This window comes from Sciurus vulgaris, assembly GCF_902686455.1.
Source record: "Sciurus vulgaris genome assembly, chromosome: 11".
NCBI classification, from domain to species: Eukaryota; Metazoa; Chordata; class Mammalia; order Rodentia; family Sciuridae; genus Sciurus; species Sciurus vulgaris.
Window position 1 is genome coordinate 24,971,086 of NC_136472.1, and position 24,786 is coordinate 24,995,871.

The 24,786-nt window shown below is 37.3% G+C and overlaps 1 pseudogene across 1 annotated transcript; it reads right to left on the reverse strand.

Moving 5' to 3' along the window:
* Nucleotides 1-12,436: 12,436 nt before the first annotated feature.
* LOC306639166 (olfactory receptor 4C6-like) lies at nucleotides 12,437-13,344 on the reverse strand (annotated as a pseudogene). Its single transcript has one exon. The product of its transcript is annotated as an olfactory receptor 4C6-like (transcript).
* Nucleotides 13,345-24,786: the final 11,442 nt, after the last annotated feature.

The window sequence follows — 24,786 nt, forward strand, 5'->3', positions numbered from 1 at the left end:
TAAATAAATAAATAAATAAATAAATAAATAAATAAATAAATAAAAGTGGTATGATTCATGTAAGTCACATTCCTCACCAGCATGACTGAAGAACACAGGAACACATAATACCATCATGTCCAATGGAAACCAAATAGCACATCAATTCAGGATGTTGAGAGAGGTGCAAGTCAGCACTGCAGAACAATAATCCTGAAAGGCTTTGAAGGTGATAAGCACAGCCATCCCTAGAGATGTGCCTGATCCTTCCATAGGGACTGTGGAAGGGCTAGGGTGACTTCCATCAGTGTCTATAATAGGGACACACAAGCTAAATAATGCCTGCCACACTCCCACCACCTTCCATGGTATAAATATTGGCATTGCATTCTAAGTAGGAACAGTCTAAATTTCATGAGAACCCACAAATATGACCAATGCTAAGAGAATAAGTGACCATTTGTAGCCCAGAAACTTGAACTATCCCATATGTCCCAAAATCTATATATCAATACCAGTCTAGCAACCAATGTAGTGCAATCATATCAATAAATAATCAACTATCCATGAGCAATGTTTCTGGTCATGTGATCTGCGATAACTTCATAGGTACTGTGGTGTTTTAGTCAGCTTTTTCACTGCTGTGACTAAAAGACCCAACCACAACAATTGTAAAGAAGGAAACATTTATTTGCAGGCTCATGCTTTCATAGGTCTCAGTCTACAGGTATCCAGCTTCACTATTTGGGGTTCCAGGTGAGGCAGAACAACATGGCAGATAAGTGTGTCAGAGGGAAGCAGCGCACACAATGATCAAGAAAGAGAGAGAGAGTCCACTTGCCAGGTACAAATATATGCCCCAAAGCCATGCCTCCAATGCTTCACCTCCTCCAGTCACACCTCACCAACCTTCAGTTACCACTCAATTAATTCCAACAGGTGATTAATATGCTGATTGGGTTAATACTCTTGTAACCTAAAATTTCCTCTCTGATCCTTCTTGCATTGTCTCACATGTGAGCTTTTGGGGAACACCTAATATCCAAACCACGACACGTGGCAAGAGCTTCTGAAGACATTTGGTAGACCACTTGGGTAGTATATCATATTGGAAAACACTCTGTATGGTTTGAATCTAGAACATCCCAAAAAGTTCATGTATTGGACACTTGGTCCCTAAAACAGCAATATCAACAGATGGAGCTTTGGGGAAATGATCAGATTATTAAGGCTCTAACCTCATCAGTGGATTAATATTTTTTAATTATGTGAATGGACCACTGGGAGAAAGTGCAAACTGTAGGTGAGTGGGGCATGGTTGGAAAAAGACAGTCATTGGGAAATGCCCTTGGTAAATATTTTTTGTCTCTGGTCTTGGGGTCTCTCCCTCTCTGTCTCTCTGTCTCTCTGTCTCTCTGTCTCTCTCTCTCTCTCTCTCTGTCTCTCTTTCCCCCACAACCTCTCTTTGGTTTCTTGCTGCCAGAAATTGAGCCATTCTTCTACACCATGCCTTTCCACCATGATGTTGTGCATTGCCTGAGGCCCAGAACAATGGAGCTAATTAACCATGAACCAAAACCACTGAAACCATGAGCCAAAATAAAATTTTCATTCATTATTATTGCCTTATATTTTGCTCACAGTGATTAAAAGATGACTAACACATAACCCAAAAAGTAAAAACCAGGATGCAGTCTGGGCAATTGGGTCTTTTCTGAGATACTTAATGAGAAGCCACTGCCCAATCCCAAATGCTTCATGAGAACTTTGAAAATTGCATCAAACTTACTCCAAGATATGGAATCAAGCCCCATTGACCAAGATCTAAGGGAAGAACTGTCTAAAATATTGTCTCTTCCAATCAATTAACTTTTAAAATGTGAGTTAATCATGCAGATAGTTGCAGGGGAAGTACTGTAGGCAGACAACAGACTGGACTATATGAAAGCCCTACCTTAAGAGCATATACTTGGACTGGGGATATAGCTCAGTTGGTAGAGTGCTTGCCTTGCATGCCAAAGGCCATGGGTTCAATCCCCAGCACAGCAAGAAAAAAAAAAAAAAAAAGAGCATATACTCACAGGGTTGCACACCTATAATTCCAGGGACTTGGAAGACTGTAGCAGGAGGATCACAAGTTCAAGGCTACCTGCAAGAACTTAGCGAGGCCCTAAAGCACTTGGAAATAGTTTGTCTCAGAATAAAAAATAAAAAGGGCCAGGGATGTGACTCAGTGGTATAGTACACTGTGTTCAGTTCCCAAGTACCATCTTTTTTTTTTTTTTTTTTTAGAAAGGATAGGTTGGAGAACCATAAATTTACCAGAGTTTTCAGGGAAATTGTCAAGGGATCAGTTGTAAGAAAGGAGTTCAAAGAGAGAAAGCATTAGCCATATTTTGGCTGTAGAACTCGAACGATCATAAGGGCTCTTATCCTAAGTGTCATGAAGTGTGGTATAACCTGACTTATAAGTTTGAAAATCTGAGTGCTGTGTTGAGGATCAAATATAAGAGCACAGGATGCTGAGACAAAAGTAGAAGGAGCAGGCAACAGTTCAGGTGAAAATCGGTGGTGGCTTGGAACTAGGTGATGACTCTAAAAGTCATTAGAAGAGGTTGAATTAGGCAAATATGTTGAAAGGTGAGTCCACAGGGTTTCCTGATGGACTGGATATTTCATATGACACACCACATGTGCCATCAACTAACAGAAAATGTTGTAGGTAGAATAGGCTTGGGGATAAAGGTAGAACCAGGAGGACAGCCTTGGACTTGTTCAGTTTGCAAAATTATCTGTTCCAGGGAGAATGTCATGGAGAAAGTTGGATTTCCACATCGCAGCATCAAGAAACAAGTCTAAGCTGCAGATATTTATTTGAGAATCTTATTAAGATAGTATGTCAAGAAAAAGTAGGTTAAAAATTGCTAATGGATTTTATTTTGAAAGGTGAGAAATGAGCTAAAAATTGCTAATGGATTTTATTTTGAAAGGTGAGAAATGAGCAGTGGCTATTAAATTAAATGACATAGAGGTCCTTTGATATTCTTCAGAAGAGACTTTCAGAAAGCCTTAGATAAGGAAGCATGACTGAAAAGGGCTTGTAGAAAAATAAGACACAAGCTCTATGGAGATCTCTTGAGTTTTGCTGCAAAGGAGTGGACACAGGGTAATGACTGATGAAGAAAATGGGGTCACAGGAAGATTTTTTAAGATAAGAGATTGATAGCTTTCTACCATAAATGATCCCTTGGAAAAGGAAATGTAAAAAAAAAAAGAATAAATATTAAATCAAGTATCAGATCTATGCCATTGTGTAAGCAAGGAGGAGAAACCTAAGTCCAGTGTGCAGGTCACGTGGCTTCACTGGCTCTGAAGTGGTACACAGATGATTCATGTGCAGCTTCAGGTAGGACCTAAGTGAACAGATGCTGGTAGATCAGTAGAAGCAGCTGTGGGGTGGGTAGAAGTTCTTTTCAATGGCTTAAGGTTTCTTGCGAAATAGGAGGCAAGTCCACCTAATAGTTACTGTTTTAGTCATTTTTTTTTTTTTGTCACTGTGAATAAAAACAACAAAGAGGATAAAAAGTTTATCCAGGGGTCCTGATTTCAGAGGTCTCAGTCTCTACAGGGTTGACTCCATAGCCCAGGGCTGGAGATAAAGCAGATCACCATGGTGAATGGTCATGGTGGAAGAAAGCAGTTCAGGACCATGGCAATTAGAAAGCAGATGGTTCCTCACATCAGGGGTACGATATAAACACAAAGGTATGTCCCCAGGGACCTACTTCCTCCTGCTAATACCTACCTCCCTACAGTTGCCTCCAAGTTAATCCATATCAATGGACTGATGCTCTTTTTTGGTTACTGCTCTCATTTCCCTGCTCTATGGTCTTGCATTGACTTACATATGAGCTTTGGGGGCCACCTCATATCCAAAACTGAATAGTTACCATTAAGTTTGATGTGTGCCTATTCTTTCAATGAAAGTGTCTTTTTATTTCTACTTTTTGATACCTTTATATCATAAATATTATTAAAATATTCAAAGTCTAATATGCAGATAATCATATGTTTTTTCAATGGGGGCGGTACTGGAGTTGGACCTCAGGGATATTTGACCACTGATCCACATTCCCAGCCCTATATTGTATTTTATTTAGAAAGAAGTTCTCACTGAGTCACTTAGCTCCTCACTTTTGCTTAGGCTGACTGAATTCGTGATCCTCCTGCCTCAGTCTCCTGAGCTGCTGGGGTTACAGGCATGCACTACTTGCCTGGTTGATCATATGGTTTAACAACCATTGTTGGTAAGAGCCAGTTACTATGAAAAAAAATAAGATTTATTTTAGAAGTCAACGTGTTGGAAAATGTAAAGTATTGAACTGCTAAGTAATGCATTTACTGAGTAAAACTATTTAATTTAAATTAATATGGGGGAAATACAGAAATGGAGAATAAGAAATTTTTGGAATCTAAAAGACCAGAAATATTTCAACATGAACTACCAGAAGAAATAGAGAGGGGGGGGAAAAAAAAAAAACAGATTCTGGTGCTAAATTTGACACTTAAAAATTTTCAAGGGGTTTGTAAAATATAAGATTAGGGACCTCATTTTCCACTTTAATAATCAATCTAAGAAAACACTCTATGAGCTGTTTTTATATAGATCAATTATCATAGTATCAAGCTAATTTTTCTTCCTTGACAATGTAAAGAAATATAAAATGAATCTATGTATTTAATTCAAAAATATTGAAGTAAATATTACATTCTACTAATGATATCACAAGGGTAAGTGAAAGCTGTGTGCAAAGATTTTTATGCTCTTTCTAAATTCATCTATAAATCCATGTAAGATCTGTTTTTTAGTTGTAGTCTAATAGAGTCTTTAATGTCACTGCTCTGTTCTAACTTAGGGCTTAATAATAATAGCATTGTCTTCCAGAGCCTGGCCTGACTTTCCCTTTCCCCTGGTACCACAGCCCCACCCCAACAGTAGTGCACTGATTACCTGCACATTCCTCACTTCGGGTTTCACTCTGCATATATTTTCTCTTCCAAGGGATACTTTTGAGGATGGGTCTTGTCATCAATCAGATTTTAGTTTAAAAATTCTTCTCAGAAAGCCCCCTTGCCCCACCTCTGTAGAGCCACCGAGTCACCCTCGCACTACTCCCATTACAATGATCCGATCACGCGATGGCTCTACGACATTGATTTTCATTTTCATAAGTTGTCTGTTTCCTGCACTAACATATAAGATCTGAGACACAAGGAAGGTGAGTTTTCTTAGTCACTGCTGTAACCCAACTCCTAGCAAAATATCTGAACTTTACACAAACTCATCAACTTTCAATGAACAAATGAATCTTGAAGTCATAAATATGGTTGGGGATTATTAGTGATAGATGCCTATTGCACATACATATTTTATTACAAAATTAAAATGTTGGATTTACATGTTGCTTTATTGGAAAAAATAACTCATGAAGAAATTATTGTCCTCATATATATCATTCATATTGACTTTTCATAAGGCAACAATTTGGTAAATTATGCTAGAACCTTAGGCTTTTCATGTACCTCATCAAGGGAGGCAACTTGGAACAGCATCAGTGTCTTCCTAGTCTCTTTCATAGAAGAACCTTGGAGAAAATAAACATCCTTTGGATTTGTACATACTATCTTGAAGATAACAGAAAAATCATTTTCCCAGTTAAATAAATATGTTGAAGTACGCATAACTCAAAATAACCACTAAAATCAATTAATAAGTATATATAAAAATAAATATATCTATATAGTTACTGTAGTCCAAAGAAAATATATAACTTCAAGACATAGACACTTGATTTTAATATAGTCTGAGTTGAGTTGACCACAAGTGAAACTTGTTTTGCTTCTCTGAAGAATGTCAAGAGGTAGTTAAGAATTTTGGCAGACAGTGACCTTTGTGTTCAAAGCACATTAACAAATAAAAAGTGATTCCAAGTGGGACACTTGGCAGCATGCCACTGGGAGTAAGTTTTACCCCTAAAATGCTTATAGATATCTGTCCTCCCCTCACTGTATGTTTATTTTCAAATATTTCTAAAGCTCTTCATCTCTTTTGGACTTGGAGTCATTCAATAATATTTATTAAGCACATTTGGGGAGACCAGGAGTGCCCTAACCACTGGGGCTACAGCATGAAAGAATAAAAATATTCCCTACATTGACAAGGATTAGGATTTGGGGAGGAGGGTAACAGGACCTAAACCTCAAGGAGTGTTGTAAGGTAAAATTTTTATTGTAGATGCTCAGAGTACAACCTGGGTGAAGCAGTGGAGGACAGCTAAAGGGAAGGACTGAGGAAAGTCATCAGGAAATAGCTCTCTTTTTTTTTTTTTTCAGGCAGGAGTTCATTTGGAAATAAAAAAAAAAAGAAAAGAAAAGAAAAAACGTCAAAAGTCAAGGAGCCAGCCAAGCAAAGGGTTGGGAAAGATCATGTCAAAAAGGGGGAAAGGTGGAGATCCAAGATGGCAGACTAGAGGGTGAATGCATTCCATGTCACTCCAGGACTCAGGATTCAAGAAGAGGAGGTATTGAGAAACTGGGGACCGGCTCAGAGCTGCCGGGTGACACTTTCCTGCCAGGGCAGTAGATCCTAACAGCCGGGAACGTTGTGGAGCTGAGCTACTAGGAGAGATTTCCCCACCAGAGAGGTAGAACCAGAGACCCAGGCCCAGACTAGCCGGGCCACAGCCTGCAGTCTAGTGCCCCTTCAGCTGACCATCAGTCAACATGTGGAGGCGCTTCTGCCCTCTAACAGGGGATATACTCCACTGGAGACCATCACCCCTAGAGGAGCAGCTTCGTTTGTGGTCACTCCATTATCAAGTTCCACTAAGACTTCAGGCTACTGAAGACTAGGAGGTGAGTTATTGGAAACCTACAGGGACACTATAGGTCAATAGGGGGTAAACTGCAATCTCTCAGATTTTCATTCCTAGAAGGGAAGATACTTGAGCAATATGAGAAAACAAGGAAAGAAAATGTCCCAAACAAACCTAGATGCTACATCAATAAAATCTAATGACAGCATGGCAGGACAAATGTCAGAAAGGGAGTTCAGAATGTACATAATTCAAATGATCAGAGAAGCAAATGATGAGATGAGAGAGCAAATGCAGGCATTGAATGATGGCACCAATCAACAGTTAAAAGAACAAATGTGGGAAGCAAAAGATCATGTCAATAAAGAGATAGAGATTCTGAAGAAGAAAAAAAAAAAAAAAACACAGAAATCCTTGAAATGAAGGAAACAATAAACCAAATTAAAACCCCATAGTAAGTATAATCAATAGGATAGAACACCTAAAAGACAGAACCTCAGATATTGAAGATAAAATATTTAATCTTGAAAACAAAGTTGACCAAACAGAGAAGATGGTAAGAAATCATGAATGCAACCTACAAGAATTATGGGATATCATGAAAAGGCCAAATTTAAGAATTATTGGGATTAAGGAAGGCACAGAGAAACAAACCAAAGGAATGAACAATCTATTCAATGAAATAATATCAGAAAATTTCCCAAACCTGAAGAATGAAATGGAAAATCAAATACAAGAGGTATATAGGATAGCAAATGTATGAAATTACAATAGACCCACACCAAGGCACATTAGAATGATAATACCTGACATATGAAATAAAGATAGAATTTTAAAGGCTGGGAGAGAAAAAAATATCAAATTATATTCAGGGGGAAACCAATACGAATATTAGCAGATTTTTCAACCCAGACCGTAAAAGCTAGAAGGGCCTAGAAAAGCATTTCTCAAGCTCTGAAAGAAAACGGATGCCAACCAAGAATCTTATACCCAGCAAAACTTACCTTCAGATTTGATAAAAACTTTCCATGATAAAAAAAAAAAGCTAAAAGAATTTACAAATAGAAAGCCAGCACTACAGAACATTCTCAGCAAAATATTCCATGAGGAAGAGATGAAAAACAATGATGTAAAACAGCAAAGGGAGGAACTACCCTAAGGAAGAGCCAAATAAAGGAGAAACCAAGTCATGTTAAAAAAGCAAAAATAAGCCAAAATGACTTGGAATACAACTCATATCTCAATAATAACTCTGAATGTTAATGGCCTGAACTCATCAGTCAGAAGACCAGACTGACAGATTGGATTAAAAAGAAAGAGCCAACAATACGCTGCCTTCAAGAGACTCATCTCATAGAAAGAGATACCCACAGACTAAAGGTAAAATGATGGGAAAAAACATACCATGCACATGGATTCAGCAAAAAAGCTGGAGTATCCATCCTCATATCAGATAATGTGGACTTCAAGCCAAAGTTAGTCAGAAGGGATAAAGACGGACATTTCATACTGCTTAAGGGAACCATAAATCAGGAAGACATAACAATCATAAATATCTATGCCCCAAAGAGTGGCTCATCCATGTACATCAAACAAATCCTTCTCAATTCCAGGAAACAAATAGATCACAACACAATAATACTAGGTGACTTTAAAACACCTCTCTCACCACTGGACAGATCTTCCAAACAAAAATTGAACAGAGAAAACATAGATCTCAATAACACAATCAGTAATTTAGACCTAATGGATATGTATAGAATATTCCATTCAACAATGAGAAAATATATTTTCTTCTCAGGAGCACATGGATCCTTCTCTAAAATAGACCATATACTATGCCTCAAAGCTACTGTTAGAAAAATACAAAAAGATAGAGGTACTACCTTGTATTCTCTCACATCATAATGGAACGAAATTAGAAATAAATGACAGAATAAAAAATAGAAACTACTCCAATACCTGGAGATTAAATAATATGCTATTGAATGATGAATGGATAACAGAAGATATCAAGGGGGAAATAAAAAAATTATTAGGGGTAAACAAGAACAATGATACAACAAACATATCAAAATCACTGGGACATTATGAAAGCAGTACTTAGAGGAAAATTCACTTCATGGAGTGCATTCAATAAAAGAAGAAAAAAATCAACAAATAAACAACCTAGCAATACAGCTCAAAGTTCTAGAAAAAGAACAAGTCAACACCAAAAGTAGTAGAAGACATAAAATAGTTAAATTCAGAGCTGAAATCAATGAAATTGAAACAAAAGAAACAATTGAAAAAATTGACAAAATAAAAAGTTGGTTGTTTGGAAAAAATAAACAAAGTTGATAAACCCTAGCCACACTAACAAAGAGAAGGAGAGAGAAAACTCAAATTACTAAAATATGGGATGAAAAAGGAAATATAAAAAAGACACTATTGAAATACAAAACATAATTAGAAGCTGTTTTGAAAATCTATACTCTAAGAAAATAGAAAATCTCAAAGACATCAACAGGTTTCTAGAGACATACGATTCACCCAAACTGAATCAGAGGACACCCCAATTTAAAAAGATAAATTTCAAGCAATGAAATAGAAGTCATCAAAAGTCTATCAACAAAGAAAAGTCTGGGACCAGATGGGTTCTCAGTCGAATTCTACAAAACCTTTAAAGAAGAGCTCATTCCAATACTCCTCAAAGTATGCCATGAAATAGAAGAGGAGGGAACCCTTCCAAACTCATTCTATGAAGCTAATATCACCCTGATACCTAAACCAGACAGAGAAACATGGAGGAAAGAAAATTTCAGACCAATATCCCTAATAAATACAGATGCAAAAATTCTCAAAAAATTTTAGCAAATTGCATACAAAAACGTATTCAAAAGATAGTGCACCATGAGGAAGTGGGTTTCATTCAGGGATGCAAGGTTGGTTCAACATCCAGAAATCAATAAATGTCATTCACCGTATCAGCAGACTTAAAGTCAAGAATCATATGGTTATTTCGATAGATGCAGAGAAAGCATTTGATAAAATAGAGCATCCCTTCATGCTCAAAACACTAGAAAAAATAGGGATAGTAGGAATATTACTCATCATTGTAAAGGCCATCTAAGCTAAGCCCATGGCCAATATCATTCTAAATGGAGAAAAACTGAAAGCATTCCCTCTAAAAACTGGAACAAGGCAGGGATGCCCTCTTTCACCACTTCTATTCAACATTGTCCTTGAAACTCTAGCCAGAGCAATTAGATAAACCAAAGAAATTAAAGAACTCAAACTATCCCTATTTGCTGATGAAATGATTCTATATTTAGAGGAGCTGGGAAATTCCACCAGAAAATTCCTAGAATTCATAAATTAATTCAGTAAAGTAGCAGGATATAAAATCAATGCTCATAAACCTAATTCATTTTTATTCATAAGTGATGGATCCTCAGAAAGAAAATTTAGGAAAACTCCCCATTCACAATAGCCTCAAAAAAAAATAAAATACTTGGGAATCAATCTAAAAAAACAGGTGAAAGACCTCTACAATGAAAACTACAGGACACTAAAGAAAGAAATTAAAGAAAACCTTAGAAGATGGAAAAATCTCCCATGTTCTTGGATAGTTAAAATTAATATTGTCAAAATGGCCATACTACCAAAAGTGCTATACAGATTCAATGCAATTCCAATTAAAATCCCAATGATGTACCTCACAGAAATAGAGCAAGCAAACATGGAATTCATTTGGAAAAATAAGAGACCCAGAATAGCTAAAGCAATCCTTAGCAGAAAGAGTGAAGCAAGGGATATCACAATACCAGAACTTCAACTATACTACAAAGCAATAGTAACAAAAACGGCATGGTATTGGCACCAAAATAGACAGGTAGATCAATGGTATAGAATAGAGGACACAGAGACAAACCCAAATAAATACAATTTTCTTATACTAGACAAAGGTGCCAAATACATACAAGGGAGAAAAGACAGCCTGGTCAACAAATCATGCTGGGAAAACTGGAAATCCATATGCAGCAAATGAAACTAAACCCCTATCTCTCACCTGCACAAAACACAACTCAAAATGGATCAAGGACCACAGAATCAGACCAGAGTCTCTGCACCTTATAGAAGAAAGAGTTGGTCCAAATCTTCATCTTGTAAAGGATCGGACTTCCTTAACATGACTCCCAAAGCACAAGAAATAAAAGCAAGAATCAGTAACTGGGATACATTCAAATTAAAAAGCTTTTTCTCAGCAAAGGAAACTATCAGCAATATGAAGATAGAGCCTACAGAGTAGGAGAAAATCTTTGCCACTCATATTTCAGATACAGCACTAATCTTCAGAATCTGTAAATAACTCAAAAAACTCTACATGAAGAATAAAAATAACCCAATCAACAAATGGGCTAAGGAAATGATCAGACACTTCACAGAAGAAGATCTACAAGCAATCAACAGATATATGAAAAAATGTTCAACAACTCTAGTACTAAGAGAAATGCAAATCAAAACTACCCTAAGATTCTATCTCACCCCAATAACAATGGTAATTATCAGAAATACAGGCAATGATAGGTGTTGCCGAGGATGTGGGGGAAAAGGTACACTCATACACTTCTGGTGGGGTTGCAAATTAGTGCAGCCACTCTGGAAAGCAGTGTGGAGATTCCTTATAAAACTTGGAATGGAACCACCATTTGACCCAGCTATCCCACTCCTTGGCCTATACCCAAAGGACTTAATATCAGCATACTACAGTGATGTAGCCATGTCAATGTTCTTCATAGCTGCTAAATTCACAATAGCCAGAGTGTGGAACCAACCTAGATGCCCTTAAGAGATGAGTGAATAAAGAAACTGTTGTATATATACACAATGGAATGTTACTCAGCCATAAAGAAGAATAAAATTATGGCATTTTCAGGCAAATGGGTGAAGTTGGAGAATATCTTGCTAAGTGTGGTAAGCCAATCCCAAAAACCAAAGGACAAATGATCTTGCAGATAAGTGGATGATGATACATAATGTGGGGTGGGAGGGAGGCAAGAATGGAGGAAGGATGGACTATACAGAGAGAAAAGAGGGTTGGAAGGGGTGGGGGAAGGAAAAATAACAGAATGAGTCAAACATCATTACCCTATATAAACATATGATCACACAAATGGTTCGCCTCTACTTCATGTACAACCAGAGAAACAAGTTGTACCCCATTTGTTTACAATTCAAAAAAAGAGAAAAAGAGAAAGGGGAAAAAAACTAAATTTGGGAAGACTAGGGTTGTTAAAAATAGAATTTAATTTAAAAGTGTGCCTGCTGGCTTTTGGGGAAGGTGAGGCTGTTCAAAATGTACCTGTGTGAGGTCCTGGAGGCATGTCACTCACCGTTGGACAGGACACTGTGGTATCTTGTTTTTTAAGAAGTGTAACTAAAATAACCAATAAATAAAATAAAATACCATAAACTAAAATAAAATGAGGCATTGGGTTGCCTGTGCCCAATGGATTGGAGTCATCTGGTGACTAAGACTCCATCGGCTTTGTAAGGAAAATGCACTGCTTGGAATGCAATCTAGTGACCACCAGGGCCCCTCACTTCACCCATAGTTTCCTCAGGGCACTCTTCACCTCTGCATTCCTCAAGGTGTAAATCAAGGAATTTAACATTGGTTCCACAATGGTAAAGGACACAGCCATCGCCTTGTCTATGGGGTAGGTGACCACAGGCCTCACATACAAGAAAATACATGGCACAAAGAACAACACCACCACCGTGAGGTGGGAGACACACGTGGAGAGGGCTTTGTGGCTCCCTTCAGAGCTGTAAGACCTCAGGGAGCAGAGGATGACCACGTAGGAGGCCAGCAGGATGAGGAAGAGGGTCACACACATCCCCCCACTGTTGAGGATGACCAAGAGACCCAGGATGCGGGTATCCATGCAGGCCAGCTCCAACAGTGGAAACGAGTCACACATAAAGTGATCGATGACATTGGGGCCACAGAAGGGTATTCTGTACATGAAGAGAAGCTGTATTGTTGTGTGCATGGATCCGCCCAGCCAGGCCCCTCCCACCATCAGGCAGCACACTCAGGACTCATGATGCTGCTGTAGTGCAGGGGCTTGCAGATGGCCACGCAGCGGTCACAGGCCATCACGGTGAGCAGGATGATCCCCACACCTCCAAAGAAATGCTCTGCGAAGAGCTGGGTCATGCAGCCCTCCAGGGAGATGGCAGTGCTCTCAGAGAGGGAGTCCACGATCAACTTGGGGGCAATGACGGAAGAGTAGGTGACATCCATGAGGGACAAGGAAGCAAGGAAAAAGTACATGGGAGACTTGAGACTCTGACTTGCACTTATGGTCACCACGATGAGTAGGTTTCCCAGTACTGTGACCACATACATGATTAGAAACAAACCAGAGAGCATTTTCCTCAGCTCCGGATGCTTTGTAATGCCCAAAAGGATGAATTCAGTCACGTTGTTTGGATTCTCCATTGAATGTGGGCTGAGGACAGCATGTCACTCTGCACTGGAAAATCTGCAGAAGGATTATCATTTTTAATTAGCAACCACTAGGTGGTGCTGTCCCAGACCCTCCTCACCTGCCTTTGTCTCCAGCTGCTGCCACAGAATCCAGCTAACAATCAAAGCCTGACAGCAGCTTGACCCTACTGATCCCTCAGGACCTCCTCCTCCCACTGGCACACTCTTGCTCTCTGTCCCACTGCTTGTGCCTGAGACACTTAAGAAACTCTGCTTCATCCTGGTTGCACATACCTACTCCTGTGGACAAGGAAACATTAACACCCTTGGGGAATCCGCTGACCATGGGTAGATAGGAGTCAATGGATAAATGGAACCAGCTTAACATTTTTTTTTATTTCCCTGTCTCATTCTCTCCAGTGCTTGCATTCAGTTTTCCAAAATAACCACCTGCATGCAAACCCATCTCTCAGCTCCTGTTTGTCTGTTTTTGGACAATCATGCTAGGTTGTAGACCTTCATTTCTCTCACTCAAGATCTTAGAAAATATATGAATATCCATTGATTTATTTCATATATATATATTGAATACTTAGAATGTGCAAGTTGAAGAACTGAAACAAATTCTATATGAAGGACTCTATATATTATGGATTATACTCTTTCCATCTACATGTCTCCCTTCAAAAATTGAATTATTATTATTATTGTGTAGTTCTGATATTCAACTAGTCCCTACTATGTCTCAATATCCCAAGAAATATTTCCTTTTTAGAGATTAGTTAATGAGACTTAAAAAGGTGAAATGTAATAAACCAAGTTCCTACAACTAGTAAATACTTATGTTGAATTCTAATCCAGATTTTCCAAGTTCCAAAATTAATGCTAATAACAATCCAACTTGTTTAATCTTATAATAATTTCAAGTGCATGGTATCTGTATTTCTACCTATCCTTTACCTATTCCAATTCTAAAACTCAGATTTACAACCATTAACAAACTTTCCAAGTATTCTAATCATTTTTCAGATGTGCTCATAAAGAAATTTAAGATCTAAGCATCTTTATCTGCTCCAGAAACGCAGATCTATGACCTAGATGATACCATCCCTACACAGCCTGAGTTGGAAAATCAATGTAACTCCCAGCTTTCTATTACTTCTGCCTGTGCCCTGTTAGCAAATCTCCTTTTCCTTCTCTGTTACTTCTTCCCTCTACCAGCTTCATCACTGTCATCTTGATCTTTATTAAATGCACCTATATAGATCATATTAGCAACAATTCATTTATCTTCTTGGCTCATACATTTATTAAACTTCCATGTTGGATTCATCTCCTAATGGATATTCATTTTTTTTCATTTATTTTTATTGTAAACAAATGGGATACATGCTGTTTCTGTTTGTAAATGAAGTAAAAGCATACCATTTGTGTAATCATACACCTACAGAGGGTAATGGTGTTTGATTCATTCTGTTATTTTTTCCTTCCCCCCACTCCTCCCACCTCTCTTTTCCCTCTATACAGTCCCTCCTTCCTCCACCCTCCCACCCCCCATTATGTGTCATCATCCGCTTATCAGTGAGATCATTCGTCCTTTGGTTTTTTGAGATTGGCTTATCTCACTTAGCATGATATTCTCCAATTTCATCCATTTGCCTGCAAATGCCATAATTTTATCATTCTTTATGGCGAAGTAATATTCCATTGTATATATATACCACAGTTTCTTTATCCGTTCATCAATTGAAGGACATCTAGGTTGGTTCCACAATCTGGCTATTGTGAATTGAGCAGTATGAACATTGATGTGGCTATATCTCTGTAGTATGCTGATTTTAAGTTCTTTGAGTATAGGCCAAGGAGTGGGACAGCTGGGACAAATGGTGGTTCCATTCCAAGTTTTCTAAGGAATCTCAACACTGCTTTCCAGAGTGGCTGCACTAATTTGCAGCCCCACCAGCAATGTATGAGTGTATCTTTCTCCCCACATCCTCTCCAACACCTGTTGTTGCTTGTGTTCTTGATAATCGCCATTCTAATTGGGGTGAGATGGATTCTTAGGGTAGTTTTTATTTGCATTTCTCTTAGTACTAGAGATGTTGAACATTTTTCCATATATCTGTTGATTGCTTGTAGATCTTCTTCTGTGAAGTGTCTGTTCATCTCCTTAGACCATTTATTGATTGGGTTATTTTTATTCTTCATGTAGAGTTTTTTGAGTTTCTTATATATTCTGGAAATTAGTGCTTTATTTGAAGTATGAGTGGCAAAGATTTTCTCCCACTCTGTAGGTTCTCTCTTCACATTGCTGATAGTTTCCTTTGCTGAGAGAACACTATTTAGTTTGAATCTATCCCAAATATTGATTCTTGCTTTTATTTCTTGTGCTATGAGAGTCCTGTTAAGGAAGTCTGATCCTAAGCCAGCAAGGTAAAGATTTGGACCTACTTTTTCTTCTATAAGATGCAGGGTCTCTGGTCTGATTTCTTGATCCATTGTTAGTTGATTTTTGCGCAGGGTGAGAGAAAGGGGTTTAGTTTCATTCTGTTGCATATGGATTTCCAGTTTTCCCAGCACCATTTGTTGAAGAGGCTATCTTTTCTTTATTTCACAATTTTTGGCACCTTTGTCCAGTATGAGAAAATTGTATTTATTTGGGTTTGTGTCCGTGTCCTCTATTCTGTACCATTGATCTACCTGTCTATTTTGGTGCCAATACCATGCCGTTTTTGTTACTATTGCTTTGTAGTATAGTTGAAGATCTGGTATTGCGATACCCCCTGTTTTATTCTTCCTGCTAAGGATTGCTATAGCTATTCTGGGTTTCTTATTCTTCCAGATGAATTTCATGATTGCTTGCTCTATGTCTGTGAGGTACGTCATTGGGATTTTAATTGGAATTGCATTGTATCTGTATAGAACTTTTGGTTGTATGACCATTTTGACAATATTAATTCTGCCTATCCAAGAACATGGGAGATATTTCCATCTTCTAAGGTCTTCCTCAATTTCTTTCTTCAATGTTTTGTAGTTTTCATTGTAGAGATCTTTTACCTCTTTGGTTAGATTGATTCCCAAGTTTTTTTTTGTTTTTTTTTTTTTTGAGACTATTGCAAATGGAGTTGTTTTCGTCATTTCTCTTTCAGATGTTTCATCGCTTGTGTATAAAAATGCTTTAGATTTATGCGTGTTGATTATGTACCCTGCTATTTTGCTGAATTCATTGAGGAGGTCTAGAAGTTTTCTGGAGGAGTTTTTTGGATCTTCTAAATATGGAATCATGTCATCAGCAAATAGTGACAGCTTAAGTTCCTCTTTTCCTATTCGTATCCCTTTAATTTCTTTGGTCTGTCTAATTGCTCTGGCTAGAGTTTTGAGGACAATGTTGGATAGAAGTGATGAAAGAGGACATCCCTGTCTTGTTTCCACTTTTAAAGGGAATGGTTTCAGGTTTTCTCCATTAAGAATGATGTTGGCCATGGGCTTAGCATAAATAGCCTTTACAATGTTCAGATATGTTCCTACTATCCCTATTTTTTCTAGTGTTTTGAGCATGAAGCAGTGTTGTATTTTGTTGAATGCTTTTTCTGTGTCCATTGATATAACCATATGATTCTTATCCTTAAGTTTATTGACAGGATGGATTACGTTTATTGATTTACGGATGTTAAACCATCCTTGCATTACAGGAATGAACCCCACTTGATTGTGGTGCACAATTTTCTCAATGTTTTTTGATAGGGTTTGCCAGTATTTTGTTAAGGATCTTTGCATCTATATTCATCAAGGATATTGGTCTAAATTTTTCTTTCCTTGATGTGACTTTTCCTGGTTTGGGTATGAGGGTGATATTAGCTTCATAGAATGAGTTTGGTAGGGTACCCTCCTTTTCTATTTCCTGGAATAATTTGAGAAGTATTGGAACGAGTTCTTCTTTGAAGGTCTTGTAGAAATCAGCTGAGAATCTGTCTGGTCCTGGGCTTTTCTTGGATGGTAGATTTTTAATGGCTTCTTCTATTTCATTGCTTGATATTGATCTGTTTAAATTGTGTATGTCCTCCTGGTTCAGCTTGGGAGGAGCATATGTCTCTAGAAATTTGTCAATGTCTTCGGTAGTTTCTATTTTGTTGGAATACAGATTTTTAAAGTAGCTTCTCATTATGTTCTGTATCTCAGTGGTGTCTGTCGTGATATTTCCTTTTTCATCACAAATTTTAGTAATTTGAGTTTTCTCTCTCCTTCTCTTTGTTAGTGTGGCTAAGGGTTTGTCTATTTTGTTTACTTTCTCAAAAACCAACTTTTTGTTTTGTCAATTTTTTGAATTGTTTCTTTTATTTCAATTTCATTGATTTCAGCTCTGATTTTAATTATCTCCTGTCTTCTACTACTTTTGCTATTATTCTGTTCTTCTTTTTCTAGGGCTTTGAGCTTAAGGTTAGGTCATTTAGTTGTTGACTTTTCATTCTTTTCTTGAATGTACCCCATGCAATGAATTTTCCTCTTAGTACTGCTTTCATAGTGTCCCAGAGATTTTGATATGTTGTATCATCATTCTCATTGACCTCTAAGAATTTTTTGATCTCCTCCCTGATGTTTCATTCAATAGCATATTATTTAGTCTTGAGGTGTTGGAGTAATTTCTGTTTTTTATTTTGTCATTGATTTCTACTCTGAGCCCATTATGATTGGAGAGAATACAAGGCAGTATCTCTATTTTTTTGCATTTCCTAAGGGCTGCTTTGTGACATAACATATGGTCTATTTTCAAGAAGGTTCCATGTGCTGCTGAGAAGAAAGTGAATTCCCTCATTGATGGATGTAATATTCTACATATGTCTATTAAGTCTAGGTTATTGATTGTGTTATTGAGTTCTATGGTTTCTTTGGCAGGTTTTTGTTTGGAAGATCTATCTAGTGGTGACAGTGGTGCGTTAAAGCCACCCAGAATTATTGTGTCGTGGTCTTTTTGATTCCTGATATTGAGAAGGATTTGTTTGATATACAGGGATGCACCTTTGTTTGGGGCATAAATATTTACTATCATTATGTCTTCCTGATTTATGGTTCCCTTAAGCAGTCTGAAATGTCCTTCTTAATCCCTCTGACTAACTTTGGCTTGAAATACACTTCATCTGATATAATGATGGAAACCCCTGCTTTTTCACTGAGTCCATTTGCATGGTAGGTTTTTTCCCATCCTTTCACCTTTAGTCTGTGGATATCTTTTTCTGTGAGATGAGTCTCTTGCAGGCAGCATATTGTTGGGTCTTTCTTTTTAATCCATTCTGCCAGTCTGTCTTTTGATCGATGAGTTTAGGCCGTTAACATTCAGGGTTATTATTGAGAAATGATTTGTATTCCAAGTCATTTGGGCTTATTTTCGGTTTTTAACTTGGCTTGGTTCTCCTTTGAGTGGGTTTTTCTCTAAGGTAGTTCCTCCCTTTGCTGACCTACATTGTTTTTTTTTCATTTCCTCCTCATGGAATATTTTGTTGAGAACATTCTGTAGTTCAGGCTTTCTATTTGTAAATTCTTTTAACTTTTGTTTATCATGGAAGGATTTTATTTCATCTTCAAATCTGAAAGTTAATTTTGCTGGGTATAGGATTCTTGGTCAGAACCATGTTCTTTTAGAGCTTGAAATATGTTGTTCCAAGCCCTTCTATCTTTTAGAGCCTGGGTTGAGAAGTCTGTTGCTATTGGTATTGGTTTCCCGCATATGTAATCTGATGCTTTTCTCTCGCGGACCTCAAAATCCTATCTTTATTTTGAATGTTAGGCATTTTCATTATAATGTGCCTTGGTGTGGATCTGTTGTGATTCTGTGAATTTGGTGTTCTGTAAGCCTCTTATAAATGATTTTCCATTTCATTCTTCAGGTTTGGGAAATTTTCTGATATTATTTCATTGAATAGGTTGTTCATTCCTTTGGTTTGTATCTCTGTGCCTTCCTCAATCCCAATAATTCTTAAATTTGGTCTTTTCTTGATGTCCCATAATTGACATACTTGTGCACATGTTAGGTGGTTTCAATTATCACCACAGCCTCAAACTTGTTCCTCAAATTAACAGGAACATGTCTAATACTCAAGTAAAATTTCAAGACTACCTTCAAGGTTCGGTCTGGTACAATATGATCCCAGTAAGTAGAAGGCAAAAATTGTGTGAGTCAATTGTCTAGGATCACATCAGGTTGACCAAAGACATAGCCCATCCAGGATAGACTCACATGAACTTTCTTCTACAGCATTAGAAATCACAGCAAATTAGAGGTCTGAAGTAAGCCAGGACCTGCCCAAAGAACAAACATGCAGGGCATTGTTTCAATAGGAATAAACTTTCTAATGAAAAGAACAATTATAAAAAAGTGCTCTAAGTATCCACAGACTTAAATAAGAACATCCACTGTAGTTGGCAGAGAATTTATTTCCTCTAAATAGGATAAGTTGCCAAACAAACAAACAAACAAGAAGGGCAGACAACAATCTGCTTACAGAATAATTGGTGGCACTGTGCCTACCATTTGCCAGCACATTCAGCTTAATTTATAAACAATTTCCAGCCCACATTTTAGAAGAAACACCATCAACAAATGTTATCCTTTGGGTAACAGACCTGGGGGTAAAGGAGGACAGAGCACCAGTTTCAAGTGGCACAGAATTCCAAAATGTGCATATTTGCATCATTCCACTTGCATCCCTTGGTGGCTGTTTCTCCACTGACAGAACTAATCACTGCACCGGTAAATTCCCATCCCCACTTGCAGTGATTGCTCTTTCCCCTGAGGCAGAGCCTCACTAAAGCTAGGCCAAGCTGATGCTCCACAAGCAAAAAACAGATCACAGTATTAACCATTCAGTTATTTGCTTCATGACTAAACTCTCTTCAATAGAGAATGGCCACACTGTACCATCTGTTCATAATATATTTTTAATACAAGGATTAAACCCAGGGGCACTTAACCACTAAGCCACATCCCCAGTCCTTTTTTAAAAATTTTTATTTTGAGACAGACAGGATCTCACTGAATTGCTTAGGGCCTCTCTGAGTTGCTGAGACTAGCTTCGAACTCGTATCCTTCTGCCTCAGCCTCCAGAGCCACTGAAATTACAGGCATGTACCACCATGTCTGATTAATAATATAAAATTTTAAAAAAGGAATAACTCATTTTGGCTACCTAGCAAGTTTCAGAATCAAATTTTTCTATCAGTCAGTCTGCTACTCCATCTTTTCAGACTATTATTGAAACAGGGTCACATCTACCTGCAGGATAGTTTCCATTATTAAAAAAAAAATAAATTAAGTACCTCATCCAAAAAAAATTCTCACTCCACAGCAGCATTCTCAAATAATACATTTTTGATCTGGGAATATTTGGACTTATAGCCTGAATTCTTTTCAACTTCAATAGTAAAAAAATAGTAATATACTATACTCATATCATATTGCACAGATTACTAATAGTTCTTTAACATATTTGTCTATAAATCCTGAGGAGTCTTCTAGGGGAAAAAAAGTGATTCCATTTTATCAAATATGACCCTCAGAGCTGAAAGGCTAAGCTCTGCATTTGGATTCCTTTACTAACTCTCTAAATTTCCTCCATGTCCTTACCTAACCATTTAGACATGAATTGGAGCAGGTGTCTTCAACATTACCTTTTTATTATGAACCTCCTGAGGAAGTTTTAAAGACTTCTGTTCCCCTAATCAGCCTGCTTCTGGAATTTTAATATCTCAGACACGCTATCTACCTGTTATGCATGTTATGTGCTGGAGTCCAGCCCTAGCAGCGGTTGGGGGTCCTAGGTGGATGGGAGGTGGAGGTGGTGTGGTGGAGAAAGAGCACACAGAGATACCAAGTGTTCTTAGGCTGAATCTGAATCTTTATTGTTCACAGAATCTTTTTGCATGTTTTTTCTTTAGTATTGATTATATCATTTCATGGTTATTACAATGAAATATTAAGTAAAAAATCTTCAAGAGTATAATTAATGATCTTATTCAAGAAACATGTTCTTACTGTATGACAGCTTAAATAGAAAAAAAAAGAACAACAACAAAAAAAAAAAACCAGTTCCCAGAAAGATAAAGGGCACCACACTCAATTTAGTTTTCATTTCCCTGAAAGAATGTGTCATTAAGTTTCTATAGAAGTTACTCTTTCCAAGAACTCTAATATTAGTTATTAACAGTGGAAAGTTTTTGTTATTACTAACAGAGAATAGAGGAATCAGCTTATAGTTAATATTTATTCTATTTCATGTGCTCAATGGTGGACTAAAACTCTATTTTAATCTTTAAAGAATCAGTCATAGGAAGATACAAATTGTACTTATGATTAACCTATTTATTTTTTATTACATGGGAAAAATATCCTTAAACTTAATCATATACACTAAGAAAGCAATGAAGACCAAACACTACATCAAAGCTCAGAGGAATACACTCTCATACACCTATATATAACTTTTAGAGAATTCGTATACTAAAAGAAATCATGGGCTCCCTACAAATTTGAGCAAATCATAATGGCTTATTTATAATTTCATCTAAGTATTAATATTAAACTTTATTGAATGTTATTTTGTGTCCCCGCACCATGAAATCTTCCCATGAAATCAATCTAAATATTGATTATTAGTATTAAAAGTAACTGCACATGGAGACATGCCACACCTATGGACCCAAGAAGGAGGATGATCTTTCAACAGAACCGTGTCAAGTATTGAATCCTCTACTCCAACAGAACCATGTCAAGTGTTGGAGTGGTAGGAAATAGATGTAGCAGTTATGTACATCTGAGCTTTAAGTAGAAAATAAGTAAGTTTTTTTCATCCCCCAATATGCCATTTTTATATATGTAAGGACATGAAATATCATGTCTATTATAAATACTTGCATTAGGTAACTTATTTTTTAAGAAATAGAAAATAATGTGGTTGTTTATTTGGGGAGGGGGTCTAACTAAAATTCTCTAGCTATGCTTCAGAAGAAAATAAGTCTACTCCCAGTTCTTAGATTCTGCATTGCAATCTTAAAGCTATTTATTCAGCATATTTATTACTGCTTTAACAAAATTATGTTATTTATTATATATTTATTTGTTTATTTTACTCCTATTTCCAGTTGAAATTTAAGAATAAATTCAACCCTTGTTTGTATTGGGACATGTTGTATATTTAGCCCATGAAATTATCTGACTTACTACAAGCACTAAATAAAAATCAATAAAATATGTCAAAATTTCCTGATTGTAACTGTCCATAGAGCCACTTTCAAGTAACCACATTAATGCTCTGGAAGAGTCTGGGGAAATCCCTGCAGACACTCATTTGTCTCTTCAAGTTCCCAACCTTATATCCATAGGTGTCAGGCCACCTCCCTGACTGCATGGCTTATCTTCCTCCAAGTGTCTCCCTCACCCATGTGTCAACTTCCTTGAAATTGAACCACTAACTACTCATTCCTGGAGTCCAGTGCATCTCACTTTTGATGATGCTCATACATGGGTGGGAACGAGATGTCCAGATGACATTTCCCTGACACAAGAGGAATGAAGAGAGGGTGGGAAACCTGGAAAGTGGAGGCCAAGGTAAAGGGAGGAAGGTCACCCCCAAAATAAATACAGAGAGAAATCTGAGAACAGCCCAGCCAGGGACCAGGTCCATGTTTTGATGTTTTACATGCCACAAGCAAGAAGTGTTGTGACAAGAATGGCAGAGAGTAGAGTTCAAAAGTTTGGAACCTCACTGAGTCTCATTTTACTCTTGTAGAAATGGTATTCAGAGCCAGGCGTAGTGGCACATGCCTTTAATCCCAGCAGCTCAGGAGGCTGAAACAGGAGGATCTTGAGTTCATAGCAAGTCTCAGTAATGATGAAGCACGAAGCAACTCAATATGATCCTGTCTCTAAATAAACTACAAAATAGGGCTGGGGATGTGGCTCAGTGGTTGAATGTCCCTGAGTTCAATTCCTAGTACACACCCCACCAAAAACAAAGGATGATATTCAGAGATACCATATGGGCCTTAAGAGAGTTAAGAGAGTTAAGATATGTAAACTACCTAACAACATATATGCTTCACAGTTGGCCTTAACTATAGGTCACTTACTCTCCTCATTGAATAATGGCTAATATTTTCACTGAATTAAGTGTCCAGATTAAACCTTATAAATAAAATTCCAATGTTGTTTCTCTTAAGAGTTTTTAGAAGAAAAAAAATATGTAAATTTATATGTATATATGTAAATATATATATATATATACTTTTTAGGATATTTTATTTTTAGGCACTAGAAATAATCAGATATACCACCTTCATGAGAGATTCTTGATAATGGATGCCAAGGATCATCTTAACAATCCTTAAACTATTTACAAATCAGTAAAACTGTCTACTGAGGAAGTCAGGCTTACTTACATCTCTTCCTTTAGTTCCTACACCTTCCAAGTTTGCTGTTGACAATTTATAATCTCATTAATCTCCTCACTCCTGAGAAACAGAATCACTGGCCTTAGTTTCCCCTTCAAACCCTTTCCTTTACCTTAGAAAAAATTTTCTCAGTACCAGTCCCATCCTTATTCCTGGATTATCCTTATCTCCTGTCTATGATTAGACAAAGTGAATCACAACTTATTTAGTCTGGAGTCTGTAGAAACGTTTATTTTTTACCAGCAATGAAAACTTGGTCATTTTTACTAGATCAAGGGCTGACAACATCAGCTCCAGACATAGACTTCATGGGGAAAAGATTCTATTTCTTAGGAATTTGAGGCATCCATGCAGAAGTCAGAACAGACAGTCACCCCCCAAAATAGTTGTTATATATCTGACTTTACTGCATGGTCAGATTATGGGAGAAATAGTTCCAGATGACCAGTGAGTTTGAGAAAGGGAACAAGTGTAAGAAGAAGTTGGAGTCGGACAGTTATAATCAGAGAAGCTTTGATTTGCAAAGATTTTATAGTAACATAGAATGCCCTGATATTTTCTGAGTTCGTACAGGAGCATTTCTGCTGAAATACCTTGCTACAAGTCAGAAAGGCCACAACAAATTTGGCATTATTGTTCTCCAAGGACAAAGTGAATCTTGAGACTACATGTGAATTTCTTATCTAGAGACATTTACCTATCACAACTGTGTTTCATTGAGGAAAGTAGGACTGAGTGTTGGAAGAGGCAATTCCAATGTCACAGGTAAAACTCTTAGATGTGTGAACCGTGGAAGGTACATTAAGTTAAATTTTCTGAACTTCATTTTGCTTCTTTGGGAAAATTGGGAACAGCCTCGCAAGCACAAGGCCCTGGGTTCAATCCCCAGTACCACGAAAAAAAAAAAAAAAAAAAAATTGGGAACAGTTCTAATGAAACTACCAGTGTAGTACATGGATTAAGTCATCTAACTGAAGCAAATGTGTCCTATACACTAAAAATAGATGTATTTTT